Source organism: Arachis ipaensis, chromosome B09 (genome assembly GCF_000816755.2).
Source record: "Arachis ipaensis cultivar K30076 chromosome B09, Araip1.1, whole genome shotgun sequence".
Classification (NCBI taxonomy): Eukaryota; Viridiplantae; Streptophyta; class Magnoliopsida; order Fabales; family Fabaceae; genus Arachis; species Arachis ipaensis.
In genome coordinates, this window is record NC_029793.2 from 54,702,316 (window position 1) to 54,720,807 (window position 18,492).

Below are 18,492 nucleotides of genomic sequence, written 5' to 3' on the forward strand. Positions count from 1 at the left end.
AGTTGTTCCTCTTGAAGATCCAATGGAACGCTTGAGCTCCTCTATGTCTCTTCCTTGCCTTTGTTGCTCCTCCCTCATAGCTCTTTGGTCTTCTCTAATTTCATGAAGGAGGATGGAATGCTCTTGGTGTTCCACCCTTAGTTGTCCCATGTTGAAGCTTAATTCACCTAGGGAGGTGTTAATTTGCTCCCAATACTTTTGTGGAGGGAAGTGCATCCCTTGAGGCATCTCAGGGATTTCATGATGAGGCATTTCCTCATGCTCTTGTTGAGGTCCATGAGTGGCCTCTCTTGCTTGTTCCATCCTTTTCTTAGTAACGGGCTTGTCCTCATCAATGAGGATGTCTTCCTCTATGTCAATTCCAGCAGAATTGCAGAGGTGACAAATGAGATGAGGGAAGGCTAACCTTGCCAAAGTAGATGACTTGTCCGCCACCTTGTAGAGTTCTAGGGATATAACCTCATGAACTTCTACTTCCTCTCCATTAATGATGCTATGGATCATGATAGCCCGGTCTATAGTAACTTCAGACCGGTTGCTAGTAGGAATGATTGAGCGTTGGATGAACTCTAACCATCCTCTAGCCACAGGCTTGAGGTCAATCCTTCTTAGTTGAATTGGCTTGCCTCTTGCGTCTCTCTTCCATTGACCGCCTTCCACACAAATTTCCATAAGGACTTGGTCCAACCTTTGATCAAAGTTGACCCTTCTAGTGTAGGGGCGTGCATCTCCTTGCATCGTGGGCAAGTTGAATGCCAACCTTACATTTTTCGGACTAAAATCTAAGTATTTCCCCCGGACCATTGTAAGCCAACTCTTTGGGTCTGGGTTCATACTTTGATCATGGTTTTTGGTGATCCATGCATTGGCATAAAACTCTTGAACCATTAATATCCCAACTTGTTGAATGGGGTTGGTGAGAATTTCCCAACCTCTTCTTCGAATCTCATGTCGGATCTCCGGGTATTCACTCTTTTTGAGCTTAAAAGAGACCTCAGGGATCACCTTCTTGTTAGCCACAACTTCATAAAAGTGGTCTTGATGGACCTTTGAGATGAATCTCTCTATCTCCCATGACTCAGAGGTGGAAGCTTTTGCCTTCCCTTTCCTCTTTCGAGAGGTTTCTTTGGCCTTAGGTGCCATAAATGGTTATGGAAAAATAAAAAGCAACACTTTTACCACACCAAACTTAGAAGGTTTGCTCCTCCTCGAGAAAAAAAAGAAAGAAAGGAGTAGAAGAAGAAGAAATAGAGGAGATGGAGGGGGTTTAGTGGTCTGGCCAAGGGGGAGAAGTAGTGTTTGTGGTATGTGGAAATGAAGGAGTAAAGAGGGGTTTATATAGGAGTGGAAAGAGAGGGTAGGGTTCGTGTATTAGGGGTTGGGTTTGGGAGGTAAAGTATTTGAATTTGAATTGTGAGGTGGGTAGGGATTTTGGGGAAGAGTGGGTGGAGGTGATTGGTGAAGAGATGATGGGGAAGAGAAATGGAGGTGATTGGTGAGGGGTATTTGGGGAAGGCTGTTATGGGAAGGTGTGAAGAAGAGAGAGAGAGAGTTGAGGTAGGTGGAGATCCTGTGGGGTCCACAGATCCTGAGGTGTCAAGGATTTCTCATCCCTGCACCATGTTGGCGTGTAAACGCCCCTTGGAGTGCCAATCCTGGCGTTAAATGCCAGGTTGCTGCCTATTTCTGGCGTTAAACGCCAGCTTGTTCCCCTTTTCTGGCATTAAACGCCAGTCTGGTGCCCTTTTCTGCCGTTAAACGCCCAGAATGGTGCCAGACTGGGCTTTTAACTCCCATTCTGCTACCCTTACTGGCATTTAAACGCCAGTAAGCTTCTCCTCCAGGGTGTGCTATTTTTAATGCTGTTTTTCATTCTATTTTTGCTTTTTCAGTTATTTTTGTGACTTCACATGATCATCAACCTAAAGAAAATATAAAATAACAATGAAAAATAAATAGATATAATTGAATAAAATTGGGTTGCCTCCCAATAAGCGCTTCTTTAATGTCAATAGCTTGACAGTGGGCTCTCATGGAGCCTCACAGATACTCAAAGTATGATGATGGCCTCCCAACGCCAAACTTAGAGTTTGAATGTGGGGGCTCTGTTTGACTCTGCTTTGAGAGAAGCTTTTCATCCTTCCTCTCCATGGTTACAGAGGGAGATCCTTGAGCCTTAAACACAAGGTAGTCCTCATTCACTTGAATGACCAGCTCTCCTATGTCAACATCAATCACATCTTTTGCTGTGGCTAGGAAGGGTCCGCCAAGGATGATGGATTCATCCCTACTCTTCCCAGTGTCTAGGATTATGAAGTCAGTAGGGATGTAGAGGCCTTCAACCTTTACCCAAAAGCCTGTTACCTTGAATTGTTTGCCATCTCTTGTGAGATTCTTGCAGCTTTCACCTCAAGGATCACTAGTTTCTACATTACAGAGAGGGGCATGAGGTTTATACTTGACCCTAGGTCACACAAAGCCTTTTTAAAGGTCATAGTGCCTATGGTACAGGGTATGAAGAATTTTCCAGGGTCCGGTTTCTTCTGAGGTAATTTCTGCCTAACCAAGGTATTCAGTTCATTGATGAGCAATGGAGGTTCATCCTCCCAAGTCTCATTACCAAATAACTTGGCATTCAGCTTCATGATTTCTCTAAGGTACTTATCAACTTGCTCTTCAGCAATATCTTCATCCTCTTCAGAGGAAGAATACTCATCAGAGCTCATGAATGGCAGAAGTAAGTTCAGTGGAATCTCTATGGTCTCTATTTGAGCCTCAGATTCCTCTGGTTCCTCATTAGGAAACTCCTTGGAGGCCAGTGGACGTCCATTGAGGTCTTCCTCAGTGGAAATCACTGCCTTTTCCTCCTCTACAGGTTCGGCCATGTAGGACATGTTTATGGCCTTGCACTCTCTTTTTGGATTTTCTTCTGTATTGCTTGGGAGGGTACTAGGAGGGAGTTCAGTAACTTTCTTACTCAACTGACCCACTTGTGCCTCCAAATTTCTAATGGAGGACCTTGTTTCAGTCATGAAACTTAGTGTGGTTTTAGATTGATCAGAGAATATGGCTGCTAAGCTAGAGAGACTCCGCTCAGAACTCTTTGTCTGTTGCTGAGAAGATGATAGAAAAGGCTTGCTATTGCTAAACCTATTTCTTCCACCATTGTTGTTGTTGAAGCCTTGTTGAGGCTTCTGTTGGTCCTTCCATGAGAGATTTGGATGATTTCTCCATGAAGGATTATAGGTGTTTCCATAGGGTTCTCCCATGTAATTCACCTCTGCTATTGCAGGATTCTCAGGGTCATAGGCTTCTTCTTCAGAGGAAGCCTCCTTAGTACTGCCTGATGCAACTTGTATTTCAGAAAGACTCTGAGAAATTATATTGACTTGCTGAGTCAATATTTTGTTCTGAGCCAATATGGCATTCAGAGTATCAATCTCAAGAACTCCTTTCTTCTGAGGCGTCCCATTACTCACAGGATTCCTTTCAGAAGTGTACATGAATTGGTTATTTGCAACCATTTCAATGAGTTCCTGGGCTTCTTTAGGCGTCTTCTTTAGATGAAGAGATCCACCAACAGAGTTGTCCAATGACATCTTGGACAGTTCAAACAGACCATCATAGAATATGCATATGGTGCTCCATTCTGAAAGCATACCAGAAGGACACCTTCTGATCAATTACTTGTATCTTTCCCAAGCTTCATAGAGGGATTTGCCTTCCTTTTGTCTGAAGGTTTGGACTTCCACTCTAAGCTTACTCAATTTTTGAGGTGGAAAGAACTTTGCCAAGAAGGCATTGACCAGCTTTTCCCAAGAGTTCAGGCTGTCCTTAGGTTGTGAGTCCAACCATGTCCTAGCTCTGTCTCTTACAGCAAAAGGGAAAAGCATAAGTTTGTAGACCTCAGGGTCAACTCCATGAGTCTTAACAGTGTTACAGATTTGCAAGAACTCACCTAAAAACTAATGAGGATCTTCCAATGGAAGTCAATGATACTTACAATTCTGCTGCATTAGAGAAACTAATTGAGGCTTAAGCTCAAAGTTGTTTGCTCCAATTGCAGGAATTGAGATGCTCCTTCCACAGAAGTCAGAAGAGGGTGGAATAAAGTCACCAAGAATCTTCCTTGCATCTCCACCATTGTTGTTGGGTTCGGCCATGTTTTTTTGTCTACTTCCTTTTCGAAAATTTCTGTTAGGTCCTCCCCAGAGAGTTGTGCTTTAGCTTCTCTTATCTTTCTCTTCAAGGTCCTTTCAGGTTCTGGATCAGCTTCAACAAGAATGTCTTTGTCCTTGTTCCTGCTCACATGAAGGAGAATGAACAAGAAAGTATGGAATCCTCTATGTCACAGTATAGAGATTCCTTGAGATGTCAGAGGAAAAGAAGAATAGAAGGATGAGGTAGAGAGGAGAATTCGAACTTATAGAGAGGGAGTGAGTCCAAATTGCTAATAGAGGAGAAGTGTTAGTCTTAAATAGAAAAAGGTGAGGAGAGAGAAGAATTTTTGAAAACAAAATTAAAAAAAATTAAATTAATTAAAAGAAATTTAAAAAAGGTTGATGGTTTTTGAAAACTAAAAGTGAGAAAGCGGTTAAGTGATTTTGAAAAAGATTTTGAAATTAGCAATAAAAAAGATATGATTGAAAATTATTTTGAAAAAGATGTGGTTGAGAAGATATGATTGAGAAAATATGATTGAAAATCAATTTAAAAAGATTTGATTTTTAAAATTAATGACTTGGCTAACAAGAAATTTAAAAGATATGATTCCAAATTTCAAATATTGAACCTTTCTTAACAAAGAAGTAACAAACTTGAAATTTTTGAATCGAATCATTATTTGGTAGCAAGGATTTTCGAAATTAGTGAGAGAAAAATGGAAAGGATTTGATTTTGAAAAAGATATGATAAAAAAATATGATTTGGAAAAGATTTGATTTTGAAAAATTATGAAAATTTGAAAAAAATTTGAATTAAAAACTAACTTACCTCCCATGTATTGTTCTGGCGTTAAAAGCCCAGAATGGTATCCATTCTGGCGTTTAATGCCCATTTGGCTACCTCCTTGGGCGTTAAACGCCCAGCTAGGTACCCTGGTTGGCGTTTAAACGCCAATTTTCCTTCTTCACTGGGCGTTTTGAACGCTCAGCTTTTTCTCTGTAATTCCTCTGCTGCATGTTCTGAATCTTCAATTCTCTGTATTATTGACTTGAAAAGACATAATTTTGAAAGTTTTTTTGAATTTTTAATGATGAGAAACAACAAAATGAAACTAATTATGGAAAACTAAGATCAAATAAACAATGCATGCAAGACACCAAACTTAGAAATTTTCATATTAGAGACACTAACAAATTGAGGATGCACATGAGAAACAACAAAAGACACAAAACAAGAGAATTTAAAGATCAGACCTAAGAAAAATCATCAAGAACAACTTGAAGATCTTTGAAGAGCATAATGCATATATTCGAAAAATGCAAGAAAATTAAAAATATGCAGGACACCAAACTTAAAAATAGACACTAGACTCAAACAAGAAACACACATTATTTTTTATTTTTATAATTTTATTAAATTTTTTTGTAATTTTTCAAAAATTAATTAGAAAAAGAGAAAATAAGGAATTCAAAATTTTTAATGAGAATTCCAGAAATCATGCAATGTTAGTCTAAAACTCCGGTCCAGGAATTAGACATGGTTTTCTAGCTAGCCAAGCTTTCAGTGAAAGCTTCGGTCCAAAACACTAGACATGGCCAATGGCCAGCCAAGCTTTAGCAGATCATTACATTCAACAGCAAGATTGATAGAAATCAACAAGCTCTTGTGATGATAAGTTAAAACCTCGATCCAAAACTTTAAACATGGTTTCACAACCAGCCAGACTTCAACAAATCATCATGAAACTTTAGAATTCATTCTTAAAAATTCTGAAGACATAGAATAATTTATTTTTTCATAAAATTTTTTTTTTGAAAAGAAAAGTAAAAATAAAAAGCTTAAAATTAAAATAAAATTACCTAATCTGAGCAACAAGATGAACCGTCAGTTGTCCAAACTCGAAAAATCCCCGGCAACGGCGCCAAAAACTTAGTACACGAAATTGTGATCGTACACTTTTCACACAACTCCGTGCAGCTAACCAGCAAGTGCACTGGGTCGTCCAAGTAATACCTTACGTGAGTAAGGGTCGATCCCACGGAGATTGTCGGCTTGAAGCAAGCTATGGTCATCCTTGTAACTCTCAGTCAGGCGAATTCAAATGGTTTTGAGGTATTGATAATTAAAATATAATTAAAACAGAAAATAAGATAGAAATACTTATGTAATTCATTGGTGGGATTTCAGATAAGCGTATGGAGATGCTTTGTTGCTTCTGAACCTCTGCTTTCCTATTGCCTTCATCCAATCATTCATACTCCCTTCCATGGCAAGCTGTATGTTGGGGGATCACCGTTGTCAATGGCTACCGTCCATCCTCTCAGTGAAAATAGTCCAAATACGCTGTCACCGCATGGCTAATCATCTGTCAGTTCTCACTCATGTTGGAATAGGATCCATTGATCCTTTTACGTCTGTCACTACGCCCAACACTTGCGAGTTTGAAGCTCGTCACAGTCATCCTATCCCAGATCCTACTCGGAATACCACAGACAAGGTTTAGACTTTTCGGATCTCAAGAATGGCCGCCAATAATTCTAGCCTATACCACGAAGGTTCTAATCTTAGATTAGAAACCCAAAAGATATGCATTCAAGCTCATTTTCAAGTAGAACGGAAGTGGTTATCAAGCACACGTTCATAAGTGAGAATGGTGATGAGTGTCACATAATCATCACATTCATCATGTTCTTATGTGCGAATGAATATCTTAGAATAAGAATAAGCTTGAATTGAATAGAAAAATAGTAGTACTTGCATTGATTCATGAAGAACAACAGAGCTCCACACCTTAATCTATGGGGTGTAGAAACTCCACCGTTGAAAATACATAAGTGATAATGGTGGTCATTGGCTTCGGCCCCAGAAGGGGAACCAGAATAACCAAGATGAAAATACAATAGTAAAAGGTCCTATTTATAATGAACTAGTAACCTAGGGTTTATAGAAATGAGTAAATGATGCAGAAATCCACTTCCGGGCCCACTTGGTGTGTGCTTGGGCTGAGCATTAAAGCTTTCACATGTAGAGACATTTTTTGGAGTTAAACACCAGCTTTGGTGCCAGTTTGGGCATTTAACTCCAGCTTTTATGCCAGTTTTGGCGTTCAAATGCCAGTTTGCATAATCAAAACTCGGGCAAAGTATGGACTATTATATATTGATGGAAAGCCTAGGATGTCTACTTTCCAACTCAATTGAGAGCGCACCAATTGGGCTTTTGTAGCTCCAGCAAATCTATTTCGAGTACAGGGAGGTCAAAATCCAACAGCATCTGCAGTCCTTTTTCAGCCTCTGAATCAGTTTTTTGCTCAGGTCCCTCAATTTCAGCCAGAAAATACCTGAATTCACAGAAAAACACACAAACTCATAGTAAAGTCCAGAAATGTGATTTTTAAATAAAAACTAATAAAAATATAATAAAAACTAACTAAATCATGGTAAAAACTACCTAAAAACAATGCCAAAAAGCGTATAAATTATCCGATCATCACTTACGTTATCCCACAAGTTTTGGGGTAAAACCCACTACTCACTCAAGCTAGATTACACCTAAACAATAAGAAAACAAAGAAACTCAACAACCCAAAAGCCATTTTCGAAAATGACATAGGGTAGAGAAACTGAGAAGGAAAGAGGGAGTTTCTTTCCACTTTGTTTAAATAAAAACGAAAATCTCAACGAGAATTTCACGTGGCCGTAAACGGCTCGTCAATCGGAGCTCCATAGCTCAAGATATAGCCAAAAGAAGGAGGAGATGAATAATACTCTTCTTCTTCCTCTTTTCTCTCAAAACCAATGCTCCTTTTTGTGTGTGTGGATGTTTTGAGCTAAAAAAAGCTCATTAAAGGGTGTATATGTGTTGGTCTTGGGCCTAACTTAGGCCCGGTCCAATCGCATAGTATTTTTGGTTCGTTTGGCCCGACTTTGGGCCAAAACTTTTAAAATAAGTGCCCAGTTTACTGTTTCAAAAACTCTTCCAAGGTTTTCTACTGTTTTATTCTCTCTCACACAATACTGGATAGACTTAAGCCGGTACTGCTGGCTAATCTACCAATACGCTTTTTTACCTGAAAATTTTCAAAAGAAAATATCTTCCCACTTAGAAAAATTCACTGAATCTGAATCTCACCTTTATATTATTTTTTTTATATTTTTGAACCTATTCTGAGAAATTAAATTATTCTACTCTATTTAAGTGATTTTATGGAAAAACCTCAGTTCTTACACTTTTCATCCATATTAATGCCTCTATATTTGACCAGTGAATCTACAAAGCCTAGAAAAGTTGATATAAAAACACTAGAAATTTCATGGTTAGATGTATGAGAAACTACGAGCTTCGTAGAATTCAATGATACTAATGCACTTTTGTCTTAGCTAGAACTTTCTAGATCTCTTTCACAGGTGTGTTTATTGTTCTCAGTTTCTTTTTCCTCATTCACTCCTCTCGCTCACTATTCTCCTTTTTTCTCTCAAAACTCTCGCTTTCAATCAAATATGGATTCTTTTCACTCAAATACTCACTCTCTTTTTCAGTTTCGTTTCTCTCATATTTTTCAAATTTCTCACATCCCAAGGACACAGTTGAGAAATTCTACACTTTGAATCTTCCAAGGACACATCTCCATCTATAGCATATTCAACAAATTCTTCCATCTCTGACTTTGAAGAATATTTAAAGACAGGCGTAGAAGAAATCCTCTTCTTATATCGATCTTTAATATTCTTCTTGAAATCAGAAACTTTGACTTTTATCTGATCCTCAAATTTTGCTCATTTGGAATCCCAAATTACTATAAATTATTGCATATGCTCCATGTTAATGGCTAATTTGACCAAATCCTCCATGGTCGTGTAACGATAACATTGTACTTTATCAACAAGTTCTTCGCGTAATCCAAACAAAAATCGTTCTATAAGAACCTCAGTACTCCTTTTAATATTAACCTTGTCGATCAAATATAGAAACTCCTTCCATCACTGATTGTGAACCTTGTTGTAACTTACAAAATTTTCTAAAAAATTTGTTGTGGTATGATGATGGCACAACTCGATTCCTCATGTGGTATGATGATGGCACAAACTGACTCCTCATAATTTTCTTCATCTTCTCCCAACTGCAAATTAGGATCTTTCCATACCGTCTTCTAGATCTTCCAAATTCAGTCCACTATATACGGACATCATCAGAAAAATTAGCTTGTACCAGTCGAACCTTATTTTCCTCTGAAAGGATGCAATTTTCAAAAATCAACGCTACCTTCCTTTTCCATCCAAAATAAGATTCAGGATTATTCCTCCCTTTAAATACAAGGATTTACAACCGAGAACCCTTTTTCGCATATAAGATTCTTTCATCATTACTATCGTAATACTCAATCATTTTTTTACTTTTTTCTTGTCGACTCTAAAATGAATTTATAGAAATTGAAGAGAAAAAAACAAAGAGACTAAACAAGACCTTTGGCACGTGTAGATAAATGAATTTAACTATGACCTATAACTGATACCAGATGATAAAAAAAATTAGAACGAAGGATAAAGAGATAAGAAAAAGGATGGAGAAAAGACGCAATAGAAAAGACATAACGGAAACATAAAAGGATAGATAAGGTTTTTTTTTTTACTAGACCTCTAAGAAACATGTTCTTAGCAACCTAGGTCGCTAGAAGGGATTTCCTACTAGACCTTCAAACAACCTGTCCCTGAGAAACTAGATCAGAGAACTGAAGTTGAAGAAATCACCACTCAGAATCACCATAGTGTTAGATCCTTCAATTTTCTTCATGCAACAAGCAAAGCAAATCACTCACCTCACTTAATCATACTAAAAAAACGTGCATAAAATACTAAAAAAATTTTATTCATCAAAAGTTGTGTAAATTATCTCACTAAAGGTGTTTAAATAGGTCCCTAACAAACTAACTAAAAGATAAGATAAGAAAACTTAATTTAAATCAGATTTGATCTTATTGGATTAGATTAGATTTGATTTATATTTTAAAATCCTAAAGATATGATAACTAATTTAAATCAGATTTGATCTTATTAGATTAGATCATATTTGATTTAAATTTAAAATCCTTAAAAATACTACTAAGCAAATCAGAAGTAAATCAAATCTTTCAATAAACTCTAACACCAAAACAAATAAAAATAAATGATTAAAAAATTTTAAAATTAATAATAAATTATGCCTCCCATTGAATTTGAAAAGCTTTGTTGGCTTCTTGTTGTCTTACCTTAACCCAATGGGCCTTATACGTTCTCGTCATTTTAGCACCACTATTTTTGAGACGGACTCTTGGTCTTCTTGATGTCCAAGACCGGCATGGTATAATTTTTAAATTTGACGAGATTACCATATCCAAACTACATTTTCATATTCAAAAATAATATTTGTGTTGGTGACAAATACTCTTTCAAAATCAAAATCTTTTCTTGTGATCTTTCAAAAATATATACTTGATTTTAAATTCATTTTTGAGTTTTTTCGGTTACCGATTTCTCACAAATTTTAATTTAATTCCTCGGCCATTAAACCTCATCCATTTTATTCAAAAACTAACACAATAACAGCCCCAAATCAGCCTCATTATCACAATTTGGCAGCACAAATATGACCAAATCACAAGCTTAATCACATATAACAATATATCAACAAAATTCAATATAAAGTTAACCAAACTCTATCAATAATCAATCACAGCAATCATTCTCTTATCCAACACAAATTTAATCAGTGAGAATTTATCGAAATCCTACATCCGTACGAAATCAAAACAACAAAAATTTCGGAGAAACTTTTTGATCGAGCTGCTAAAGAAGAAAATGTCAGAAATTGTATGTGCCTCCTAGAACTCCAATTGGCCAAATTCAAGAGGAAGGGAAGCTGCGTCACTGTCAACTTTTACCGAACAAAAGTGTTGCCAATGTATAGAAGAGAAGAATACGAACACTTTTATCGAATTAGAATTTTTATTAGAGTTACGGATCGCAAGAAATCAAAACTGGAAGATCAAGGAAGTCACGGTTTCCTCCCTCATTTACCATCTCTCTTTCTTTCTTTTCTTTCCTTATGGTTCGATGAGTTAATAGAAGGAGTGAAAAATGATGATGGTGATTAAGAAAATAATGAGTATATATATAAGTTACTAACATAAATGACATTAGTAACATAATGATAAAAGATATACGATGAAGTATTAGCAAAGTTAAGTTCATCAAAGAAATATATATAAGAATATGAATTTAATTGAATTCAAATAATTATGAAATTAATTTAATTATTTTTAATAAAATAATTTCTAAAAATAAGGAACTTCAATATATAAAATAAATTATAACTTATTTATATTTAGATTTTAAAAAATGTGGGTCATTATGCATTGCATGTCGCTGCTGCCATCAAGATCACCGTCGTCGTCGTCCAGTGTTGCCCTCGCGTCGCATTGAAGAAGAGAGGGAGAAGGGAACGAAAGCCAGTGGCCCAGGGGGAGGAGTTGCTGCCGTTTGTGCCTCCCGTCGCCGTTGCTCCCTTATCGCTGCCGCTGTTTGCATAGTCACCGGAGGGAGCCGTAGCTGTCAGCACTGCCATTGGAGCTGCTGCTCCATTCCATCAGTCTTCTTTGTTACAGAAAGTTGTTCCTGCTCCAAAAATCTTGCTGTTGTTGGGCAGGTGAGTTTCAACTTCGGCCTTGTTATTTTTCTTTCAGTTTCAATGTTGTAAATCATTAGTACATCTTAAATTTGTTGTTGAAAGTTAAGTTTTTTGCTAAAATTATAATTTAGCTAATTTTGTTTTGCTTAATACTAGGAATTTAAAAATTATAACAGTTGAATTTGTTGTTGCAAATTATGATTGAGATGAATTTGTTGTCGTATGTTGAATTGTTGCTGAAAAATGATGGAACATTGACACCATTGGCCATTGAATTAAGTGTGCCATACCCTGGCAGGGACCCATTTGGTGCTGTTAGCAGAGTTGTCTTACCTGCTAAAGAAGGTGTTGAAGGTACTATTATAACAGAAAAGACATTAGGAAAGAATTCGTGTACAAAATTTTGATTAAAAGGCATTTATCTTCCTGTTCTGAGTTGTCAAAGTTCTTAATAACAAAATTGCAAATTTACAATTATGTTAGTGTTAGAAATGTCCAATATGCCTTAAATTTCATCATTTTGTCTTGAGCTAATCTTTAACTTTATTATTTCTTCTCTATCATTTAGAAGAAACTATTTAGGCTGTTTTTTATTTATACTTTTCAGGCACATTATCTTTGTCCTTCCCCCATTCTAACTTCGTTAGTGGATCTACAAGTTAATGTGATCTTTACAAAAAGAGCTACCATGATAAAATGTGTAAGCTTTATTGATGATTTTTGTACTTGCTTTTGTAGTTGATATTGTTATATCTAATAACCATTTATATGTCACTCTTATGAGTTCTTTGTGGACAAGAAGAGTTGGAGAGCTTCCATTCATAGGTATGTGCCTAGAAAGATCAGGTATGCACACTATAGACAGGGTGAGTTGTTGTTGTTGTCGGATGCAGGCTAGCATTGCAGCTTCTGTTTTCGACATATCAACGAATTCATATTCAAGATGAAAGCTTACATCCATACTGACCGGGTGTGCTTCTCTCGTTACTTAAGCTCTGAAAGGATTCATGATGTTATATGCAGAGGTGCTGACTTGTTCGACATGCTTCTGGAAGAGTACACATTCAGGGAGATCATTGGGAAGATGGGGCCGATCCCTCATTCCTACTCGGCCATGCATCTTCCTGCGTATTTGTTGAACAATGCAGATAAGTACAAGTACTTGTTACCTGGTAACTGCATAAGAGAATTTGGCTAACTCAATATCACAACTTTAATTTCCTTGTATATTGATAGTGTCTTTATTAAAATCATTTTTCGTGTTATTTTGCAAAGTAGGAAGGAAACAGTAACCTCAAGGCTAAGGAGCCGCTTCTTCAATGCACTCGTGCATACAGAGAGGTAAAATTCACTATTAATGTTCGTTAACACACTGAGCTTTGAATTGCTTCTCTAATATATTTATATCAGCAAGGTACACCTGATTCGTTATATGGCTAGAGAGTTATACTCTTTCAACTGATTCCTTCCATAAAACAATGGTAAGTCTCTTTATGATTAAATTTTGGGATTGGAAAGAATAGTGAATTGTCCTTCTATGGTTATATGTTGTGGTTAGTCTATGATATTATTTTGCTACTGTATTTACTTTGGTGTTGCCAGCTAAAAGCAGGACATAATCATTTATACGTTAGTAGTCAATTTCAAACCATAAGTTACAATAATTTCAAAACAGAAAAATCTTAGCTATATATGTAAACTGAAATAAAATAATAAGGACCGGGTGAATTAGAAAATTACATGTATATCTTGGAATGTTGATAATTATTATAAAATAATAAATTGAACTTTTCCTTTTTAATTAAACTTTTTGGACTATTATTTTTAATTCGTTCTTCATCTAGTTAACTAGTATAGAACTTAATTAACTTTCAGCCTTTTACTTGATAATAATATATTCATTGGCCTGAATCTTTTTAACAGTATTGATGACTTTTATAGGTTGCTTCCATGTCTTTTTTTTTCTTGTTTTTTTAAATAAGAAAACCAAGACTACTTATTGTTTGGTCCCTAACAAAGGATCTTAGATCTTAAGGTTAGTACCTCACATTGCTTATTTCTTGTTCATTGAATTGGCATACTTTACTAATTATAGTTTCTATTTTTATTTGAAATAATCAATGTATGAGAGCTCTAAAGTCAGCACAATCAAATCAATGAATAATGGTTACCTTTAGTATTTAGTAGTTTGAATTATAATTACTATAATATTGATACGTGAGCATCTTGTAACCTTTTTTCTTTTATTTTTTAGTTATTTTCAGTTAAGTTTTATTAAGTTTTATATTATTTTAGTGCAAAAATCATCTTTGGATGTTACTTTAAGTTGTTTTAGTATTTTTATGATTTCATGTGAAATTCAGAGCAATTTAGTAGAATTTTGAGTAGAAACAGAATAGTTGGCGGTGCATCCCCCTAGGGCGCCAAACGCCACGCACAAAACAAGGAGTTCTGCCCCCTCTAGGGCACTGGCGTTTAGCGCCAGGCAAGCTTATCCGAATTTGAAGGCCCACTCTTACAGCATCTCTAGTTGGATTTATCTTTTATTAGTTATCTTTTATTTTATATTTGTAATTCTTTTATTTTAACAACAATATCTTTTAGTTTTAGGATTTAATATTTTATTTTATTTTCAAATCAAATTAGGTTAGATATAAAAGGAAAAAAAATTCTCCCTTTAGAAGGATTCGAACTCTTTTAGTTTTTGGTGTACCTTTCAGAACCCTAGTTTTTCTCTATAAGTCATGAGTCACTAAACCTCTCTAGTTAAGGTTAGGAGATTTATTTATCTTCTATAGATTGAAATTATTGCTTTTCTATTTTAATTGATGTACTGATTCAATTTCAAGGATTACTTTCGTACTTAATTTTATGAATCTGGGGGAACGAAAGTATGACCTTTATTCTAGAAGCATTCTTGTGACCCTTGGAAGAGGTCTCTCACCTGAACACAGTTTGATAGTAAATTCCTCCTAAATTGCTAATTACATGAACTAATTGGGATACATGACATATAATCCTATTAGCTTTGGGTAATTAGGATTTTTGTGGCCATAAACTAGTTTTGAACTTAACCCTCTAATCTGAATCAAGTGACCACGACGGTCGTGGTTGACGAAGGTTAGAGGACACTAAATCACTAAGACATTAGGGTTTAGTCATTTACAGTTTGCCATAAGATGAATCATGCATTGTTAAAATAGTTGGTAAGAAGTTTTAATCCGGAAAAGTGAACATCTCCGAAACCTTAACTGTTTTTCTCTCAGTGTTTTTTTACACCAAACATCTTCTTTGCTTTCTTTACTCTTTGATTTAATGTTTTATGCGATTTTAACCACCAAAACAACTTCGTCATTCGCCTGACTAGGCAACCAGTTAGCTATTGTTGCTCAGTTCCTCAGTCCTCATGGGATTGACCCTCACTTACCTGAGGTATTACTTGGACTATCCGGTGTACTTGCAGGTTAAGTTGTAGATATTCCTAAATTTTGCGCCAAGTTTTTGGTGCCGTTGTCAGGGACTGACGGTTGTTGACAACTACCCGTTGTCGGGTTGCTTAAATTAGGTATTCTTCTTAGGTTTGTTCATTTATTTTTATTTTATTTTCCTTTAAAATTGTTGAATTTAGCTTTATTTATTTTTTCTTAATTTTTTATTTTAAGTTTGGTGTCCCATTAGTGATTTTATTTTCTTTTCTAAATTTTTTAGTATTTTTCCTTGCTTAGTTTTTGAAAATTTTAGGGTAATTTCTCTTTCTTATTTTTTGAAAAATTTTTAGTCATTTAATTGCTTTATTTTATTTTATTTCGTTTTACATAGGATATCTCACTGGGAGTCCTCTATACTCTAACATAGAGACTCCCACTTTTCTTTGTTTTCTGTCTGTTTATGAGCAGGAATAGGGACAAGAAACCCTTTCTTGAATTTGATCCTGAACCTGAGAGGACCTTGAGGTAGTGTTTACAACAAACTAGAGCTTACAAAGCCGAAGAGAATCTCAGACATAGTTTTGAGAAGGAAGCTGAAGAGCTCACCATGGATCCTAATGGAAGGAATCCGAATGAGCAAGCTAGGAGGACTCTGAGCTCCTACACTGCTCCTACTCCTAACTTTTATGGGTGCAGTATTTCCATACCTACTATTTGTACTAATAATTTTCAGTTGAAGCCGCAGTTGATCACTCTAGTGCAACAAAACTGCCAGTTTTATGGACTCCCACAGGAGGACCATAATTTATTTAACTCTAATTTCCTGTAGATCTGTGACACTATAAAGACTAATGGAGTGAACTGGTGCACGGAATTGCAATCACACCTTTGCAACTCTGCACAACTAACCAGCAAGTGCACTGGGTCGTCCAAGTAATACCTTACGTGAGTAAGGGTCGAACCCACGGAGATTGCCGGCTTGAAGCAAGCTATGGTTATCTTGTAAATATTAGTCAGGAGATTAGTGATAAAAATGATTTTGTTTATAAAAAGTAAATAACATGAAATGAATGATACTTGTGATTTGGTAATAAGGAACAGGTTGAGGTTCCGGATATGCTCTGTCGTCTAAATCTTTGCTTTCCTACTGTCTTCTTCTCCAAACACGCATGACTTCCTTCAATGGCAAGCTGTATGTTGGTGGATCATCGTTGTCAATGGCTACCATCCGTCCTCTAAGTGAAAATGGTTCAGGTACAGTTTTCGCACGGCTAATCATCTGTCGGTTCTCACTTGTATCGAAATAGATCTCTCTATCCTTTTGCACACTGTCACTGCGCCCAACATTCGTGAGTTTTAAGCTCGTCATAGTCATCCCGTCCCAGATCCTACTCAGAATACCACAGACAAGATTTAGACTTTTCAGATCTCAGGAATGCTGCCAATTGGTTCTAGCCTCTACCACGAAGGTTCTAATCTCACAGATTCGAATGCTTTGTTGTCAGGAGAGGCAAATCAAATCCGTGGATCAGAGACCCAAGAGATACACACTCAAGCTGTCACCTAATGACTACGTTGAGCTCAGATAGAACGGGAGTGGTTGTCAAGCACGCGTTCATAAATTGGAGAATGATGATGAGTGTCACGGATCATCATATTCTTTATATTGAAGTACGAGTGAGTATCTTAGAATAGAATCAGGCGTGATCAAATAGAAAATAATATTAATTGCATTAATCCATTGAGACACAGCAGAGCTCCTCACCCCTACCTATGGGATTTAGAGACTCATGCCGTAGAAGATACAATTCGAGATGTAAAATGTCATGAGTTACCAAATGAATCCCTAAAAGTAGTTTTTATACTAAACTAGTAACTTAGGTTTACAGAAAATGAGTAACTAAGTGCAGATAGTGCAGAAATCTACTTCTGGGGCCCACTTGGTGCGTGTTTGGGCTAAGCTTTGAAGTTTTCATGTGCATAGGCCATTCTTGGAGTTAAACGCCAGCTTGGGTGCCAGTTTGGGCGTTTAACTCCAGTTCTGGTGCCAGTTCCGGCGTTTTACGCCAGAAAATGGTATCTGGCTGGCGTTTAAACGCCAGTTTGGGCCATCAAATCTTGGGGAAAGTATGGACTATTATACATTTTTGGAAAGCCCAAGATGTCTACTTTCCAACGCAATTGAGTGCGCACCAATTGAATTTTTGCTGCTCCAGAAAATTTACTTCGAGTGTAGGAGGATCAGAATCCAACAGCATCTGTAGTCCTTTCTCAGCCTCTGAATCTGATTTTTGCTCAGGTCCCTCAATTTCAGCCAGAAAATACCTAAAATTACAAAAAAACACACAAACTCATAGTAAAGTCCAGAAATGTGATTTTTGCATAAAAACTAATAAAAATATAATAAAAAGTAACTAAAACATGCTAAAAACTACCTAAAAATAATGCCAAAAGCGTATAAAATATCCGCTCATCACAACACCAAACTTAAACTGTTGCTTGTCCCCAAGAAACTAGATAAATAAAATAGGATAAAAAGAAGATAATGATGCAAAAACATCTCAGAGTCTTCAATAAAGCTCACAATTCAAATTAAATGAGCGGGGCTTATAGCTTTTTGCTTCTGAACAGTCTTGGCATCTTAATTATCCTCTAAAGCTCAGAATGATTGGATTCTTTAGGAATTCAGAATTCACAAGAGTAGCGCCTAGTGTCTTCCCTTGGTATCCCTCTTCGAATCCTGGTGGAAGCACTTTGATTCATTTTTGCTTATTTTTGGCCCTTAAAGATGCCTTTCACTCGTGCCTCAATTATATGCCAAATATGGATTGCCATATATCGTTGGAAAGCTCTAAATGTCAGCTTTCCAACGCAACTGGAAGCACATCAATCGGATATCTGTAGCTCAAGTTATGGCCCTTTGAAGGAGGCATGGTCATGCTGTGAGCGCCCAGATTTTAACTTAGCCAAAATTTTTGCTTCCAAGCTCATTTTCCTTGATTTTTCCTTGAAGAAGCCCGAAAAAGCTCTTGGGCAAGAGCTTTTAAGCTCTTGGCAAGAGCTTGGCTTTTGATTATTTGAAGTAAAGCTCTCCACAAGAGCTCTAAAGCTCTCGGCAAGAGCTTTATGCTCTTGCTCCTTGTTTTGAGCTACGCTTTTCTTCCTTTGGGCCACACTTCTCTTCCTTGATTTGGTCATGGGCCACGCTTTTAACAGCGTGGCCTAAGCCTCCAAAGTG

General features: G+C 36.7%; 1 long non-coding RNA gene across 1 annotated transcript; it reads left to right on the forward strand.

Annotated features, from left to right (window-relative positions):
• LOC110266336 lies at positions 13,104-13,951 on the forward strand. The gene is made up of 2 exons (XR_002353593.1): positions 13,104-13,167; positions 13,768-13,951. It is a non-coding gene; the product is annotated as an uncharacterized LOC110266336 (long non-coding RNA).